Below are 19,823 nucleotides of genomic sequence, written 5' to 3' on the forward strand. Positions count from 1 at the left end.
GAACAATCCTACTCAACAGAAGCTTAGACAAATGATACTATTTACAAGTTAAACTTAATGAAAGTTAAATATGAAATTCTTAAGATTGTTAAACTTGTTTACTTAGAAGCAAATAAATGGTTCTAGTCTTACATAGATTCACAAGAGGTGATTTTGTGGGTAGCATAAATATTTTAGTCTAAATACCAAAATAATCATGAACAAATTTGAATAGGAAGTACCCCCAAAAAACAACCAAAAAGGTGAAAACTAATAAAAACACATTATTTAAGTCTTATCTGGCTTTCTCTTGATTACTATAGTTTTCCAAAGCATATGACCATGAACTCATGAACAAATAAACACTTCAAGCAAGATGACTATAGATTTCATGACTCACATGAAGATATGTTAAAGTCTACAATTCAGAACTGCCTCTGAAATCTGAAGACATGTTTTATTAAGAGGTATTCTGTTTTAAAAATTTTGCTTTGAATGCCACTAGGCATGGATTATAGAGAAAGCCAACAAAAAATGTCTTAATCTGCTTCATTGACTATGCTAAAGTCTTTGACTGTGTGGATCATGATAAACTATAGCAAATTCTTAGAGATGTGAATACTAGACCACCTTACCTGCTTCCTGAGGAACCCGTATGGGGGTCAAGAAGCAACACTTGGAACTGAACATGGATCAACTGAATGATTCAAAACTGAGAAGAGCATGACTAGGCTATATACTGTCACTCTGCTTATTTAACTTATATGCAGAGTACATCTTGTGAAATATTGGGCTGGATGAAGCACAAGCCAGAATCAATATTGTTGGGAGAAATATCAACAACCTCAGATATGCAGATGATACCACTCTAAAGCAAAAAGTGAAGAGGAACTATGCAGCCTCTTGATGAGGATAAAAAAAAAGAGAGTGAAAACACTGGCTTAAAACTCAACATTCAGAAAGCTAAGATCATAGCATCTGGTCCCATCACTTCATAGCAAATAGAAGAGGAACATTTAGAAGCAGTGACAGATTTTATTTTCTCAGGCCCCCAAATCACTGTGGATGATGACTGCAGCCATGAAATTAGAAGACTCTTGCTCCTTGAAAGGAAAGCTGTGACAAACCTAGATAACCATATTCAAAAGCAGAGACATCACTTTGCTGACAAAGTATGGTCAAAGCTATGGTATTTCCAGTAGTCTAGTATGGATGTGAGAGTTGGACTATAAAGAAAGCTGAGTGCTGAAGAATTAATGTTTTCAAACTGTGGTGTTGGAGAAGAGTAGAGTCCCTTGGACAGCAAGGAGATCAAATCAGTCAATCCTATAGAAAATCAACCCTGAATATTCATTGGAAGGACAGATGCTGAAGCTACAATATTTTGGCCACCTAATCCAAAAAGCTGACTCATTGAAAATGACACTGTTGATGGTAAAGACTGTAGACATAAGGAGAAGAGGGTGGCAGAGGATGAGATGGTTAGATAATATCATTGCCTCCATGAGTGTGAATTTGAGCAAGCTCCGGCAGATAGCGAAGGACAGGAGAGCCTGGTGCACTGCAGTCTATGGGGTCACAAAGAGTAGGACATGACTTTATTGACTGAACAACAACAATAGCAATGGATGATGAGCACTTTATAGTTAGTCTTAGAGGCTGCCGCTCCCTATCACCTTCATTTTATGCTTTTTGCCTGGTTCTTGACATGATTTCCTAACTAAGCTACCACAGATCACTTTCAATATCTGTCTACTTTTATATATTAAGACTAACTGGCAAAGCACTGTGCATATCGATTCTTTGAAATGAGCCCTTAAAAAATGTATTCTGCTGGCTTGTGTTTTGGTGTGTATCTGTTAGCCTATGATGAAAGATGTTATAAGAAACATACCCATCGTTCCTATCAAGGTATTCATGGTAAGAATGTTATTAAGAATGTTATGCCTTATGCCACAAAACATAACTTTTATAAAATAAAAATCAAAAACATTATTTATAATATTATTATTGAATTAAGTTTTAGCTCTAGTTGATCAGCTTATTTTATATCAGGATATTGTTAAGACCCGACTTCACTATGCAGTTTCCACTAGTTGCTTGAAACTTAAGCAATCTTAAGTTGCTTGTTTCTGCCTTTAGGTCCTGGCACATAGCTCCTAAAACCTTTTTAGTTTGCAAAGTGATGAGTACTAAAAGTGTCTTTTGTTCTAATATAAGGTCGCTGACCCTAGTTCCTGATACATAGCTTCTAAATCCCTTGGAATTTCCTGAATGGTATCAATATGTTTGTTCTGATGAGGTGATTCTTGCTGGGCTCCAAGACGGATTCAGAATGGAGGCTGGTCACCAGAAAAATAAAAACTTGACTAGATTTCCAGGTCCATCTCCAATCCTGAAGGAAGGGGAAGAGGGCTGGAGAATGAGCTAATAATCCATTATAGCTACGTGATAAAGCCTCTATAAAAATACTAAAGTATGGGATTCAGACAGCTTCCAAATTGGTGAACACATTCGTGTACCAGGAAGGTCAGTTCAGTTCACTTCAGTCCCTCAGTCATGTCCATCTCTTTGTGACCCCATGGACTGCAGAACACCAGGCCTCCCTGTCCATCACGAACTCCTGGAGTTGACTCAAACTCGTGTCCATTGAGTCCGTGCTGCCATCCAACCATCTCATGCTCTGTTGTCCCCTTTTCCTCTCGCCTTCAATGTTTCCCAGCATCAGGGTCTTTTCAAATGAGTCATCTCTTCACATCAAGTGGACAAAGTATTGGAGTTTCAGCTTCAAAATCACTCCTTCCAATGAACATTCAGGACTGATTTCCTTTAGGATGGACTGGTTGGATCTCCTTGCAGTCCAAGGGACTCTCAAGAGTCTTCTCCAACACAACAGTTCAAAAGCATCAATTCTTTGGTGCTCAGCTTTCTTTACAGTCCAACTCTCATATCCATACATGACTAGTGGAAACACCATAGCTTTGACTAGATGGACCTTTGTTGGCAAAGTAATGTCTCTGCTTTTGAATATGCTGTCTAGGTTTGTCATAACTTTTCTTCCAAGGAGTAAGTGTCTTTTAATTTCATGTCTGCAATAACCATCTGCAGTGATTTTGGAGTCCCCAAAAATAAAATCTGCCACTGTTTCCACTGTTTCTCCATCTATTTCCCATGAAGTGATGGGACTGGATGCCATGATCCTAGTTTTCTGAATGTTGAGCTTTAAGCCAACTTTTCACTCTCCTCTTTCACTTTCATCAAGAGGCTTTTTAGATTGTTTCACTTTCTGCCATAAGGGTGGTGTCATCTGCATATCTGCAGTTATTGATATTTGCCCCAGCAATCTTGATTCCAGCTTGTGCTTCCTCCAGCCCAGCGTTTCTCACGATGTACTTTGCATATAAGTTAAATAAGCAGGGCGACAATATACAGCCTTGACGTACTCCTTTTCCTCTTTGGAACCAGTCTGTTGTTCCATGTCCAGTCCTAACTGTTGCTTTGTGACCTGCATACAGATTTCTCAAGAGGTAAGTTAGATGGTCTGACATTCCTATCTCTTTCAGAATCTTCCACAGTTATTGTGATCCACGCAAAGGCTTTGGCATAGTCAATAAAGAAGAAATAGATGCTTTTATAGAACTCTCTTGGTTTTTTGATGATCCAGCAGATGTTGGCAATTTGATCTCTGGTTCCTCTGCCTTTTCTAAAAGCAACTTGAACATCTGGAAGTTCACAGTTAACATTGCTGAAGCCTGGTTTGAATTTCAAGCATTACTTTACTAGCGTGTGACGTAAGTGCAATTGTGCAATAGTTTGAGCATTGTTTGGCATTTTATTTCTTTGGGATTGGAATGAAAATGGACCTTTTCCAGTCCTGTGACCACTGCTGAGTTTTCCAAAGTTGCTGGCATATTGAGTGCAGCACTTTCACAGCATCATCTTTTAGGATTTGAAATGGCTCAACTGGAATTCCATCACCTCTACTAGCTTTGTTTGTAATGATGCTTCCTAAGGCCCACTTGACTTCACATTTCAGGATGTCTGGCTCTTGGTGAGTGATCACACCATCATGATTATCTGGGTCCTGAAGATCTTTTTTGTACAGTTCTTCTGTGTATTCTTGCCACCTCTTCTTAATATCTTCTGCTTCTGTTAGGTCTATACCATTTCTGTCCTTTATTAAGCCCACCTTTTCATGAAACGTTCCCTTGGTATCTCTAAGAAAAAGAAATGCAAAAAGGCAAAATTGCTGTCTGAGGAGGCCTTACAAATAGCTGTGAAAAGAAGAGAAGCAAAAAGCAAAGGAGAAATGGAGAGATATACCCATTTGAATGCAGAGTTCCAAAGAATAGCAAGGAGAGATAAGAATGCCTTCCTCAGTGATCAGTGCAAAGAAATAGAGGAAAACAATAGAATGGGAAAGACTAGAGATCTCTTCAAGAAAATGAGAGATACCAAGGGAACATTTCATGCAAAGATGGGCTCAATAAAAGACAGAAATGGTATGGACCAGGAGGGTGGTAACAAATTCCACAGAGACAAAACCTCTTATTCTCAGGTCCCTTGCAGACCTTACCCCGTGTATCTCTGCATCTGGCTGTTCATCTATATCCTTCATCATATCCTTTATTATATAATAAATCAGTAAATGTAAGTAATCATTCCCTGCATTCTGTGAGTGCTCCTAGCAAATAATTGAACTTTAGGGGTGCTTGGAAACCTGTGATTTATAACTGGTCTGTCAGAAGTGCAGGCAACAATCTGGGACTTGTTTTTGTATCTGGGGTTGGGTAGAGTTGGGTGGCGTTTTGTGGGAGTGAGCCCTTAACCTGTGGGGTCTGTGCTAACTCCAGGTGGTATCAGAGTTGGATTGAATTGTAGACACCCACAAATTCTGTGTCAGAATTGAAATAGTGTGGTAGTAGTGCAAGAGTAAATCAGATGTACAAGAGAGTTCTTCCAGAACAGTTAGGCATGATAAGTGTCGGTACACTGCAGGCAGAATTCCATGACCCCCCACATCCCTGTTGACCCTCACCCTTGTATACTTTCCCCTTGAATGAGGGTGGAGCCTACAGAAATTAAATTTTGCACATATAATTAAGGTCCCAAGTTAGTAGATCTTTTAAATATGGATTTCAAGGTCAGAGGCAGAAGAAGTGAAATAGTCAAAGGGTGAAAAGGCCTTGACTTGAGGTACATTCTCTGTTCCAGTTTTGTAGATAGATAGAACCATGTGACAAGGAATATGAGTAGATTCTAGGACTGAGAGCAGCCCCCTAGAAAGAAAATGAAGACCTCAGTTCTATACCTGCAAGAAACAAAATTTGTCCAGTGAAAAAATGAATTTTAAAGAGCATTCTTCCCCTGGAGATTTCAGGAATGAACAAATCCTAGTCAACAATTTGGTTTTGCCTTAAGACCTAAGCAAAAACCTAGCCATACTTTGTCTGGAATTCTGACCTGTGGGTCTGTGAGCTAATAAAAAGATGTTAAAAGTCTCTAAGCTTGTCATTTGTTACACAGAAATAGATACAAATACAGACTATGTTGAGAACTGTAAAAGGTCTGAAAGTTCACTCCTGCTGTAACCTAAAATTTAACCTGCCATAATTTCATGCCTATGATCTGGGGAAATGAGGCTCCTGAACCACCCAGAGATGGCCTTTGTACTTACAATACAATAGCAGATGCTAGAGTATCAGGATTTGCACTGGTTGCCTAAACCCCAGTTCCCACAGGACAGTGCAGAGGGCCAGGTGATGGGGCCTCTCTGCACATACTTTGGTTTCTATTACAGGAGAGGAACCCCCAGCGCAGGGAACAAAAATCTGTAATTGGCAGTAAGTCTGCTTGACCTTCACCTAGAGTGAGACATTATTTTTATTAAACTGGATAGTATATAAACCTGCCTTCTGCTCCCAAGAGAGGCATTGTATCTTCTAAGGTCTCTTTCCATACAAAGGCTGTCAGTGATGAGCAGAAAAACAAATATTGTCTATCTTGCATCTGCACTTTCCTTCTTGGCAGGAGGCAGTTACCATTAATAATAACACATGCGTTCTTGAAGAATTAAGATGCAGTGAAGAACACTATCAATATGGTACAGTAGGACATCTTCAAACTATAAGATTTTGAATTTTATATAAAACAAATTTACCATCCTTGGCTTAAAACAAAATATATCACTTTCCTTTTGCATATATGTGTAAATAAATGTACAGTACTTTTAAAAATTAGCCTCACTCTTCTCTCTAGTTTGTAATTCCTATCTTTGCTTTTCTATTTCCCATTACTATTTCTAATTTGCATACGGTTTTATATCTTCCCTGGTGGCTCAGATGGTAAAGCATCTGCCTTCAATGCAGGAGACCCAGGTTCGATCCCTTGGGTCTGGAAGATCCTCTGGAGAAGGAAATGGCAATCCACTCCAGTACTCTCTTGCCTGGAAAATCCCATGGACTGAGGAGCCTGTTAGGCTACAGTCCATGGGGTCACAAAGAGTCAGACATGACTTCACTTTCACTTATATTTTCTGAATATTTTAAAAATTAGAAGAATTGTGTTTAAGAAAAGTCAACTGAAACATAAAAACTTGATAAAAAATAGACAAACAGAAAAAAATATTTTTGTAGCTTTCTCATCACCCTTTACACCGAAGACCTATGTTCACTATGGGGCTGGGTTCATTAGATTGGATTAATAGACATTCCTATAGCTTTAGGGGTTTCATTACAGGGTATAGAGTACTATAAAGGAAAATCACTTAGAGAATACTAGATATTTGTAATATTGCTATGGGTAATTTCAAATCTCTGAATAATCTTTAGATCTGACCGAGGTTCGTATCCACACAACATATAACGTGAAGAACAGAAATACTCTTTATATGCTAATTGAACAAACTGTATTTTCAAGCCTATCTCTGGAAAAACTGCTGAGAGGAAAATCATGCCTAATCGTATATTCCTAAACTATATTAATATATTCCAGTAGCCAGTCTTGTGGTAAATTGGATGAAATAAACTTATAATCTTAGAATAATCAGGGACCCACTATGGATTTGGGGAGGGGGTTAGTCCTACTCATAGCTCACTAGCTGATAAAAGGGAAAAGTGGAAGGGATGCTTGAATACAACCTATGTGTTGACTTGCATCAAGACAGAGCTTATTAGCTCTGCATTACCAAATAAGAAACTAAAGACAAAAATGCAATTAAATTGGCCTCAGTCTCATAGTATGGAGAAGGAAATGGCAATCCACTCCAGTACTCTTGCCTGGAAAATCCCATGGACAGAGGAGTGTCGTAGGCTACAGTCCATGGGGTTACAAAGAGTTGGACACGACTGAGTGACTTCATTTTCTTTCTTTCTTTCTCATAGTAAGCGGCAATGTTAGATTATTAGACCAGGTTTTCTGACCTCAGGTCCATTGTTCTTGTCCCTATTTTCTAGATTTCTGTGACATGTTGAGTGAATTAATCTGATCTGTTAATGAAAACAGGGTTTGAAAGATAGAAAAAAGAGAGACATAAAGATGAATAGGCTTGTTGCAAGGAAAAAAAAAAAAAAAAGACTTTCAAAGAGAAAAATGTCTAGAAAGAGGAACCCTGGGTTGGATTTTGTAAGACAATATTTGCCTTCTACAAATTTGCCTAGGTCAGGGCCTTCAAGTGCCCCAGAGCCAGGAACTCAGTGGTAGACTGCACACTCTGTGTCAGGAGACCACCGTGCTGACTCACTGTCCCACTGTGACTCCTCCCAGAACAGCTCAGACTAAAACAAGGAGAACAGATTCCCATGAAAACCTAAGGAAAAGGTCATAAAAAGGAGAGGCAGACCTCATTAATTTTTTTCAGGGCCTGAGGGTTCATTCTTTAAAATCTGTGCCACATTGGCACATGCAGTTTGCATGATGATTTTCTTTTGTATCAAAGCACATCCATCCAGATTACAATACCCTGATACCTGGCTGCCCTTTGGCTCCATGTCCTGGGCTCAGCTGAGGCTGTCTTGTAAATTCAGGAACACATTTCTCTGAGAGTCATTCAAGATGCATCTGCCTCAAGAAAGATTTTACTCATTAAATAATCTTTGAGTAGTTATTTCTGATTTGAACTGTGTACAAATGAGCTGAAATAACATTTACATTAATTGTTAAATTCCATTATTTCCAATGACTACTCCATTTAAAATGTAGCTGCTCTTTTCCCCCAGAAAAAAAGGCAAAAAGACAGTATATGATAATCTGTAATTTTTACCCTTAAATTCAAAAATTGTTGTAAGACAGACAAGTTTGAAAGTTTGATATGGACATTGGCTCTCATGAGATCAACCATGACTGATAAGCCCCTGAGCTCACCGCCTCTTATAGGCACACCACAACCACAATATAAATAGCCTGGCTAAAATCAGTCTTTTTTCCCCATTCTTAATCAAGAAATGAGATGAAGGGTTGGAGACAAAGAAAAGAGTTAGAAGCCTGCTAAGGAACATTCATCACTATCGATTCCATTCCACACTGAAATTCTCCTTAAGTTTAGGAAGCAGAGCAGAGAGATCTAGATCATAACTCAGAGTAGAGAACAAGGACTTATAAGAGGCAGTTGTTATCAAATTTTTTGAGAAATAATTTTCAATATACACATATGGTACTAACGGTCCATCAGTTCAGTTCAGTTGCTCAGTCGTGTCCGACTCTTTGCGACCCAATGAATTGCAGCATGCCAGGTGACCATATAATCAGTTAAATCTGAATATTTCAAAGTGAGGATATGGAATATGGATTATGAGTCTTGAGCCTCCATAGATTTTGGTATCCATGACAGATCCTATAACCTGTCCCCAACAGATTCCAAGGAACAAATGTACTGCTATAGTAACATTTTTCTATTATGTAATAAACACAAAAACATTAAATTAAAATGGATGAGATAAAAGATGAGATAAAAATATGCTTAGAAAATGTTATATTTAATAGTGTACTAAAATTTGTTTAGGATATTTAAATTACTTGCTGTATTCAGTGTGATTATGCTTTATCATCATTAACATCTTGATTTAAAACTATGTGCTAGAAAATGATTTCCAGGTCTGGTTCTAAGTTATCTTTATTGAGACACTTCATTGGTTCAACGACTGCATTAATGAGAAAATCAAGTGGTAAAAATTCATAGGCCCAAATAAAAGAAATGAAAGCTGTCTACATTTACTATATCTTGAAACTCATGTTTCAATCTCATCTAGTAATAATGTTAGCATTTTCTTGAAAGCAGCCAGTAGGTTTTGAGTTTCCATGATGTTCATCATTTGTTCTTTTGACTTAGAAAGTGCTATATTTCATATTTTTATAAAATATATCAAAGATAATCACAAGTGCACCATCCCAAAAGCACCTGGCACTAGGCACCAGCCCTGGAAGCAGCTTCTCATTGCCTATATCACTGAGGCCTTGCTGGCACCCTTTAGCTGGGATCAATGATCTCCCCAGCAGCTGTCAGCCCTACCAGATCAGGACGGTTAATTAGTAAGAAAAGTGGCTTCCATGAGATCAACTAAGGGGGCTGATTGAAAGTATATGAGCTTTCAATCTTCTGAGCTCACCTCTTCTTATGGGCACACCACAATCACAATTATCCAAACAGCCATCGGTGAAAAAGACTACAACCTACCAAAAAACATCTTCTATAACCAAAGACACGAACAAGGAACCACACAAGGTAGGTAGGAGGATCTATATAATCAAGTCCCATAATCCAGGGTGGGTGGCCCCCCAAACAATACATTGCAGAGGCTTTTCAAAGAAGTGAAAAATCTGAGCCCCACATCAGGCTCCCCAGCTCAGGAATCATGCACCAGGAAAATGAACCCTCAGAGCACTTCGCTTTGAAGGTCAGAAGGGCTTGCTTTCTGGGGACGCAGAGGATTGAGGGAAGTAGAGATTTCACTCTTAAATGGAACACAAAGTCTCACACACTCCGGGACCCAGGGAAAAGGCAGTAATTTCTGGAAACTCAGAGGGCTGAGGGAACTAGAGATCTCACTCTTAAAGGGTGCAGAGAAAAGCTCACATGCTTCAGAAACCAGGATAAAGGCAGTAATTTGAGAGGAACCTAGGTCAGACCCACCTACTGATTTGGAGAATCTCCCAGAAAGGCAGGATACAACTGGAGCTCAGAGACACAGATGCAGGTGGCTGCTTCTCTGCTGGTGGACACTACTGTGGAATCCTCACTCTTGCTCATTAGCACCAAGACCCACTTACCCAACAGCCCATAGGCACCAATGCTGGGCAGGCTTAGGCCAGGCAACTGACTGAAAGGAGACACAGCACCACAGGTCAGCAGGCAAGCTGTCTAAGACCAGACTCCCTGAGTCCACAGTCACTTCTGGACCCAGATGCAGCCCACCAGTGGGCCAAGATGCTGCTCTACCCACTAGTGAGCAGGCACCCACCCCAGAATGCCCTGCGGCCTGCCCTGGCCTCAGGGAGCCTGCTTAAGCCTCTGGGCCAGCCTCACCCACTGGGGGTCAGACACCAGACTCAAGAGAACCACAGTTGTGTAGCCTGCATGTTAGCAGGCCAGACCTAGCCCTGGGACCAGCTTGGCCTGGCCCTGCCCACTAGCAGACCAACAGAAGCTTCAGAATACCCCAGGCCCCATACCCAACTGTGTCAGGAACCAACCCTTATGGCCCCAGTTCCAACTATCTGATAGTGACTCTAGGACCCCCTGGGTCAAGCAACCAGACTCCAGGACCCAGCTCTGCCTGCCAGGAGGCTGACACTAATCCCAGGACTTAGCTTCACTCACTCAGCAGTGAATGTGCAACTACCCTGGAGTCTTCTGTACCCTGACTTTACCCATCAGTAAGCAAGTATAAGCCCCAGGGCCCCTGGGATTCCATGGTTTTTTCACTTGGTAACCTGGTTCTGCCAACAGAGCGGCTGCACAAGGCAGGGCCTGGCAAGCAACTGGTCGGGGAGCCAAACAATTCTATCAGATGGCCTGTATAGTCAGTCCTCTACAACAGAAGGACATGTGCAGCCCTCACAGGAGAAACCCCTTGAGTGTATAGCTTATCAAATGACAAAGGGCACTGCACTGCTGGAATGCATAGAATGTCTCCTACAAAAGGCCACTTCTCTAAACTCAGGCTATGTAACCAACCTGCCAGATATATAAAAACAGCAACTTAGATAAAATAAGACAACAGAGGAAAATGTTCCAGACAAAAGAGCAAGCGAAAACCCCAGAAGAAAAACTAAATGAAGGGGAAATAGGCAATCTCTCCAAAAAGGAAATCAGGACAATGATCATAAAGATGATCAAAGAATTCAGGAGAAGAATGGATGCACAGTGTGAGAAGTTAGAAGTTTGTACCAAAGCTAATCACAGAAATTTATTCAGAAGATTTGTAATTAGATTAGAGGATTAGACTTCTAAGTTTTTCTTAAGGCTTACTGATAGGAGAACTTTTATAGGTGATGCTGTTTATTTTCATAAACAAATTTATCTAAATATGAACATACTTATCAAGCGTCACATTTTCAGAATGTTCTCTCTGGGAATTCCCTGGTGGTCCTATGGTTAAGAATCTACCTTGCAATGCAAGGGACATGGGTTTGATCTCTGGTCTGGGAACTAAGATTCCATATGCCACAGAGAACCAAGCCCATGTAACACAAAGACTGAGCCTGTGCATCCTGAAGCCCATGCCACAACTAGAGTCCTCATACTGCAGCAAAATATGATGCAATGAAGATCCTGCAAGCTTCAACTAACACACAATGCTGTCAAATGAATTAATTAAAAATAAGAAGTCAAAATTGTTTTTTAAAAAATGTTCTTTCCATAAAAGAAGTTTCTTTCAAAAGCAACTACCTTATTTTTAAAATATGGCAATATTGGAATATTTATTTTTATAAAGAAAAAATATATAGCTTATGTTTAACTTTGACGACTCATAAGATTTGTGAAGTACTTCTGTGTAGTATATGAAGTACTTCTGTGTGATATGCAAGATTTTCCTTCAAAATATCTACTATTTTAAAAATATTTGGAGATTTATATTTGATTGATAAAGTTTCCCTCATATTCAAAACCTCCAATACTTTATAATATACTGATACATAATAAAAGAGTGAGGATGTCTCTTCCACCCACAGAGAATCCCCCTTCTTTCCCTAGTGTGTGGCAGGTGATCATCTCAATGCTGTGATTAAGGATAACTCATATTTTTTTTTCTTTCTATAACTTAAATCATCTGGTACACCTGGTGTGCATATAGCCCATTTTTTAAAAACCTTTTGGTTTTGTAATAAAGTTTTTATTGAGGTAACACTGGTTTATTGGTTTATAATATTTGTAATTATTTTTGATTTATAGAAAAGTTGCACAGACATTATAGAGAGCTTCCACATATCCTTCTCACATTTCTCCTAATGTTAGCAGCTCACAAAACCATAGTACATTTGTCAAACCTAAGAAATTAACATTGGTAAATATTATTGATGAAGCTGCATGTTTCTCACATTTGCTCACTAATGATGTCCTTATCCTGCCCCAGGATCTTGTTCATGATTCCACATTGTCTTTAGTTGTTGTGTTGCATTAGTCTCCTCTGATCTATGACAGTTTCTCAATTTTTAAATGATGCTGACAATTTTGAGGAATAATGACCGGGTATTTTTGTAGAATGTTCCTCGATTTGGATTTGTCTGATGGCCTCTCATGGGTTTTGAGAATACCAGAGATGAATTGCCCTTCTGGGCATATCATCATGACTTATCCTTGTTGTCAGCCTCTATCAATCACTTGGTTAATGGGTACCTGAGACATTTCTTCACTATAAAGTTACTTTTCCCCTTTATTTATTTTTGGAAGACATAAAGTCAGTTCACACTCAAGGAGAAGAGCATACTCCATTTTGAAAACAAGATGGCCTAAGTTGGTATTTTGAGTTTTTGTGAGAGCACCACAAAGTTCCTTTGGTTTTTAAGGAAAACACTGTTCACACTCGGTAGAGAAAACATTCAGGCAGGACTTCACAGTGGTCATAAAAGTTAGAAGGGAATGTATCCTAGAATACACCTTATACATTCTCCCTGAAGATGGAGTAAGGACATGGCAAAAATATCAAGGTATTGACTATGACTTATCAGGTAGCTCAGACAGTAAAATATTAGGGTATTGACTAAATACTTACCAGGTAGCTCAGACAGTAAAAAAAAAAAAAAAAACAAACCTCCCTGCAATGTGGGAGACACAGCTTCGGCCCTTGGGTTGTGAGGATCCCCAATTCTCCTCTGGAGAATCCCAGTATTCTTGCCTGGAGAATCCCATGGACAGAGGATTCTGGAAGGCTACAGTTCATGGGAGTCACAAAGAGTCAGACATGACTGAGCAACCTACCCAACCCACTATTGACTATGAGAGTTTGTCAAGTAAAAGCCAAAATTAGACCCACAAACATCTTGTATAATATTTCATTATTTAAAAGATGGCCTGATAAGATAATGTTAAAATGGAAGAAAAAATCAGAAGAGAAATTAAACAGAGGAAGACACACATGATACTTCTACATTCAATCCAAGTTCTGAAATAATATCATTTCAGACTTTCTTCAGGGAGAAAGAAATACATTCAAGATTGAATTTGAACATGAAATGGGACTATATTGTGAGCTTCCCAGGCGGCGCTAGTGGTAAAGAACCTGCCTGCCAATGCAGGAGACTTAAGAGACATGGGTTCAATCCCTGGGTCAGGTAGATCTCCTAGAGGAGGGGATGGCAACCCACTCCTTTCTTGGCTGGAGAATCCCATGCACAGAGGATCCTGGTGGGTTATGGAGCTGCAAAGTGTTGGACTGGAGTGACTTAGCATGAAGACATGGGACTGTACAGTAAGCCTATAATGACTAAGAAATCACTGGGTTGGGCCATAAGAAGTCAGACTTATGTGGATCAAAATGTTTTGCTATTATGTAGTAATAGGAGCTCATGCTAGAAACTAAGTTGAATTACATAAAAAGAAAGAAAACAAATTTTTTGAAATATCTGAGCTTTATGGACTATTGTTTCAGTTGTACATTTCACACAAATTTGGCAGGCACATCACAGGATACAACCATGAAGTCTGTCTGTTCTAGGCTGGCTGGATAATAAAACAATTGGTACCTGATTGCAAAACTGTGCTTGATGGTTGGGCTAAGCAAGATATATTCTCAATGTATTTATGATCTGGGCAGACATTTCATGATAACATTTCACAAGACTAGGAATGAAAATCCATGAATAAGAAAGAGACTATAACTTGACATTGATGAGTGTCAGAATTGGAGAGACCAAGGTTTCATTTCCAGTTTCATTATTCATTTACCTTGTGATGTTGCTGAATTTACTTAAATTCTTAAAGCCTCAATTAACTAATTTATGCTTTATGGGATTATTATGAGATCATGTATGTGATACATTGAGCACAAAGTGTCACACACAATAAGTAATCAATATGTCATAGATGTCATAGTTTGCTACTCTTATTATTATCCTAAATATCTACTTTAAATCCTGAAATTATAAGACATTAGAACCAGATGAGTAAAATCAAGCTAAGAGTGGAGGTAGCTAAGGAGAAATGTAAGAGAATACAAATGAGAAGAAGAAAGTTTATAAGGTATAGGAAAGAAGTCAATTAAGGCATAGAATTTTCACTAGGAAAATCATTCTAAGAAAGAAGTAGGTTGTGAGAAGAGAATTATATAAGTTGACTGATAATATGTACAGATACCCAGAGCTGCTTTTTTGAGGATTTGTCAACCCTTGAACAAAGGACAGTCCTTTATTTTATGGCTAAGGCAATTAGAATTTATTTTAACTTGCATATTTTAATTTATAAGTCCTAATTAGCATTTTTACAAATATAATGGAGTTTTGTATGCTGAACACAAATTCACAGAAGTGCTTGTGAGATTTTTAACATTTTATTGCTCATGGCTGACCAAGCATGAAGGATTAGTAGAGTAAATTAAAAAAAAAAATGCTTAGCTATTAAATTAAAGCATAAACTTTCCCAATCTTTATTATCATTTTTAGATAAAGAGTTGTCATTTCTAAAGGAATACTGGAAGGTAGTTAATTTCTCTTTATGCATAGAGTTACAGACTTTTAACATTGTAGGTCTATTTCTGGCCTTACTTAGCTATTAAGAAATTTACACTATTTTCTCCCACTTTTCTAATGGCCAGAGAAGCTGCAACATAAATTGAAAAGGGAAGGTAAAGGGGGAAAAATCCTTACATTTTCATTACAGTTATACTTTTCTCTCATCAAAGGACTTCAGAAATTCCCCTGCTGTATCAGTAATGCTATATAGTTAATTTCTCTGACCAAACAAGATACACAGATGTGCTGACATAACAATACTCCAAGATGCTCAAAGATATTAATAAAAGCTGTTTCTTATGGGAAATTTGGATTTTTTCCCCCCAGAAAGGATTACAGATCAGTATTTGTGATCTCAAAATATTAAGGTAATTAGTGCTGGGTTAATTAAGAGAAAAGCAGTATTCATGCTTGTCCAGATAAATACTAAAGTTTGGAGCATGCTTAACTTGAACTTGATCAAAACTATGGAAATTCTGGTGTTTGCAAAACTGAACAGCAAGTCTGGGGGGAAAGGGCCATCTTGCAAGATTTTGAGAGCATCATGTTGCTGGTTGAACTGAAAATACTATGTGCATTGCTGCTTCCTGCTTTTTCAGCATTCTCTGGGTTAGTTTAAAAAGAGAGAGAAAAAAATTATCCCAGAAATTTAGAAATATTAAAAAGGCAAATGTGAGCTTTCCAAACCCCTATAAATGAGGTGTTTTGTTTTGGCTCTATTTGGAGTTTCACCTGACATTTTATTCATCTTTATTTTAAGGGAATGACAATGAACCAAGTAACTTGTAGTGGCTCACATGCCCTGCCCCTCTGCTGTCTTGGACTTTCTCCTTCTAGAAGCATGGAGCCCCCTGGAAGTCCATGGGAACTCTGTGCTTGCATCAGCTCAGGAGGGATCCAGAGCAAGATGAGAAACAGGCCTGGAGACTGCAATGGAAGCTTGAGCAGATTGTGCAGTATCATTTTACACACGATTGTATCCCCTTATGTCACATTTTTTCTGTTACCGACAGAAATCAGCTAAGGGCAGAGTGCGAGAAAGCTGGTGTAGCAAATGGTCTTCTTGCTGGTTTAGACAAAGCAGTCACACCAGTGGAGAGCCGCCTCCTCTTGCATTCTGCTCCACTGTCTTGAGTCCATTTCTGAACTCCAGCCAACTCCCAGCTGGTAGTACACTACAGTGCTGTCATGTCATCAACCCAGTCAAGATGTTCCAGCGTTTGTGTGTGTGTATTTTTTAAACTTGCCAACTTGGCTGTTTTCCCATAATTGCATGGAATAATATATTTTTTTAAAAGCTTAGCTTCTATTTACCCATGGGTAAGCAGGTTTTTAGAGACTGCTCGGTAAACAGAATTCAGGTCAAAATTAGTGACAGTGAACAGGCCATCATATTTAGCTAGTCAATGACTCATATTTGGATTTTAAGAATTCAAAATAAGGTAAAATAATAAGAAGCTTTTACTATAAGCAGCATCTGATAAAACAAGACAATTTAAATATTTCTCAAATAAGTTATATTTATTCACTCTACAAGAGCAGTTTACTCTTTACAATAGTAGTTTACAGAAGATTTACTTTTGAACAGTAGTTTACTCATTGTGTATATGTGAATGTACATATGTGTTTCTTTTATAAAAGGTCTCATGGTAAAAAATCAAAACATTATCTGTAAAATAAATGATAATAAAATATCCAAGAGAATAAAATAGTTTTCTGCATAAACAATACATAAGTCAAGATGGTTAATTTGAGAGAAGATTGTTCTTTCTTTTTTCCTTAAAAAAATGCATTTGTGGGTATTTTTAATAATTTGAGCATATGGTCTGAGCAGAAGCAGAAAAGGCACTTTCTTAACTTGATGTCAGATCATATCACATTATGTTGATTTATTCTGCATAATGTGATATGCTACAGAGTTTTAATAAATGGGTTTACTTTATCAACTCAGCTAGGAAAGATTTTAGGGGTGCAAATCTAGTCATGTCCTTTTTGATTCTTTAGTAGTTCTTGACCAATACCATTTTCAAGTTTCTGATAGGAAGTTTTCATATTTTGCTTACTTCTTCCATTAGTGAGGCAGCACACATATATAATGAAAATGAATTTCTAGCAGAAAGAATGTTTCTTTTTCATTTTTTTAATCAATTGGAATTAAAATTTCTTTAAATCAGGAGCAATAATTTGACAATAAGAAATGAGCAATGTTTTGATGGGGCTGGGGTTGTAAATGAAAGGTGTGAGAAATTGTGTAAGGGAAGTGGCTGGAAAGATAAACACACTGCCATGTCAGAAAGGGCTGATCTGAATGCCTTGTACTAAGCGTGTACTGAGCCCTTTATCTGATGGTCTGTGTTCCCTTCTTATGCTGAATCATGTACAGAAACTGCTAAGATTTCTGAATACATATCAACCGTAATACCCAAACTGTGTTTCTAGGGGAAAAAAAAAAAAAACCCTTTCAAAATTGATTTTTCTAAACAATGAGAAATAGAAACACAAGTAGATTAAGTAGTCAATCTAAGATTTCACAAAAATCTGATATTTTGGAAAATGAATATAAAAACTACTATTTTCAGATTGTTATTCTTTCTCTTCTATTTTATGTATGAGTTATCACCCAAATAATCAGTTGTCTTTAATTAAGTGACTACATTTGAAGTACTATGTAGTCACAACACAAACCTAGAAAAATGAATCAAAACAAATTCAATAGCAATGTATCACTCACCTAGACACTTTCCAAGTGACAGTATAAAAATATAAAAAGATATGTAAGAAAAGCACAAAACTCCCCAAAGAATGTCAAGCCAGTAAGATGAATCGATTATTTGGCTAGTGAGTTTTACATACAAACAAGCAAATGAGAAGACAGATGATAATGGGGGCTAGGTCTGTCCATTACCCAGTAACATAAAAACGAAACAGACATAAATCAAAAATATTTGATGAGTAAATAAGTTAATGTAAGCCATTTTATCTTCAAACAGGAAAATAGAATATTTTAATTTTCTTTAGAAATGCAAAACAGAAATGAAATTAATTACTTTCAATTAGTACTTACAGTGCACTAGCAGGGCCTCAGGTAGTTGTTTTCTATGGATTATTTAATTTAATTTTTATTACTGTTCTATTTTAGATTTAATAAAAAATTAAGGAGTTGATTTATTAAATTTATTTAGAGTTGATAAATGATTTTTCTATGATCAATAGCTGAATTGAAGTCACTCAGTCGTGTCCAACTCTTCAGGACCCCATGGAGACTTCCAGGCTCCTCCATTCACAGGATTTTCCAGGCAAGAATACTGGAGTGGGTTGCCGTTTCCTCTTCCAGAGGATCTTCTCGACCCAGCATTCAAAACCAGGCCTCTCACATTGTAGACAGACTCTTTACCATCTGAGCCACCAGAGAAGCCCCTATGATCCAATAGCTAGTCAATAGTGAAACTGAGGCAGCAAGACTCCAGAACCACTACACTGTACAGCCCAAAAGCTTTCAAGGAGACAACTAAAATTCGACAACTGATTAGGACTATTTGGATACATGAAAAATGGAAATCTTTACTAGCACAGATTTTAAGGATTGATTGGAGTGTTAAAAGATCAACCAGTGAAATAGCTAGACATTTTAAGGATGATTTGGTTTGAGACGTGAGAAAAGGCATTAACGTATAGGAGGGTCTGAATATTCAAGTTCCAATCTATTTTATATCAGCAACAAATAGAAAGTTATCATGATCTAGCAATATGATGTTAAGAAAATCAAGAAAAGATGAATAAAAAATAATTTGCCAATTAAACTGACTTAATACCAGGAGAATCTGTCTCTAGAGATGAATAGAGACCCAGTAGTCAGATCTTTTATGACGTTTAACTCATTGATACATTCTTTTCAGGTGAGTTTTTCAACTGGAAGTTCAACTTATCCTAAGGAAAGAAATAGTTAATTACTGCATCACTTAGGATGGGCTTCCCAGGTGGTGCTAGTGGTAAAGAATCTGCCTGCCAATGCAGGAGACATAAGGGACACATGTTCAATCCCTGAGTTGGGAAGATCTCCTGGAGTAGGAAATGGCAACCCACTCAAGTATTCTTGTTTGGAAAATCCTGTAGCCCGTTGGGCTACAGTCCATGGGGTCGCAAAGAGTTGGACGTGACTGAGTGCACACACACACTTAGCTTCGGCTCTGTGAAACAGAAATCCAAAACTAGTAGCTTAATCAACAGAGAATGTTAATTCTCCCACACGTGAAAGTCCAGAATGAACTGGCTAATGCTGACACAGCAACTTCGTTTCACATTGTTCCAAAGGACTGTCCTTTCTACCAATCATACCCACATTCCAAACAATAAGAAGGACGAAGGAATGATGAAGAACACAGAAGGGATACAGCTCTATTTTAAGGAAGGCAAGCAAGGGACACACAAAACGTCTTCCTTTACATCTCTTTGGAAAGAACTCAGTCACGTGGGCTGTGATATTGGGCAATTCAAATTGAATTTGTTTTTCAGGGAAGTTAGATAAAATATAGGAAATGTCATAAACATTACTATGGAAGAAGGGAAGAGTAGATGTCAAAAGAGTGCTAGTAACCTCTGTCACATTTATTTGGAAAATAAAAACATTTATTTCTCACTCTTGCTTCTTCAGAATTGATTTAAAGCTCCCTTCTTACAGAAAC

This window comes from Bos javanicus, chromosome 3, assembly GCF_032452875.1.
Source record: "Bos javanicus breed banteng chromosome 3, ARS-OSU_banteng_1.0, whole genome shotgun sequence".
NCBI lineage: Eukaryota > Metazoa > Chordata > Mammalia > Artiodactyla > Bovidae > Bos > Bos javanicus.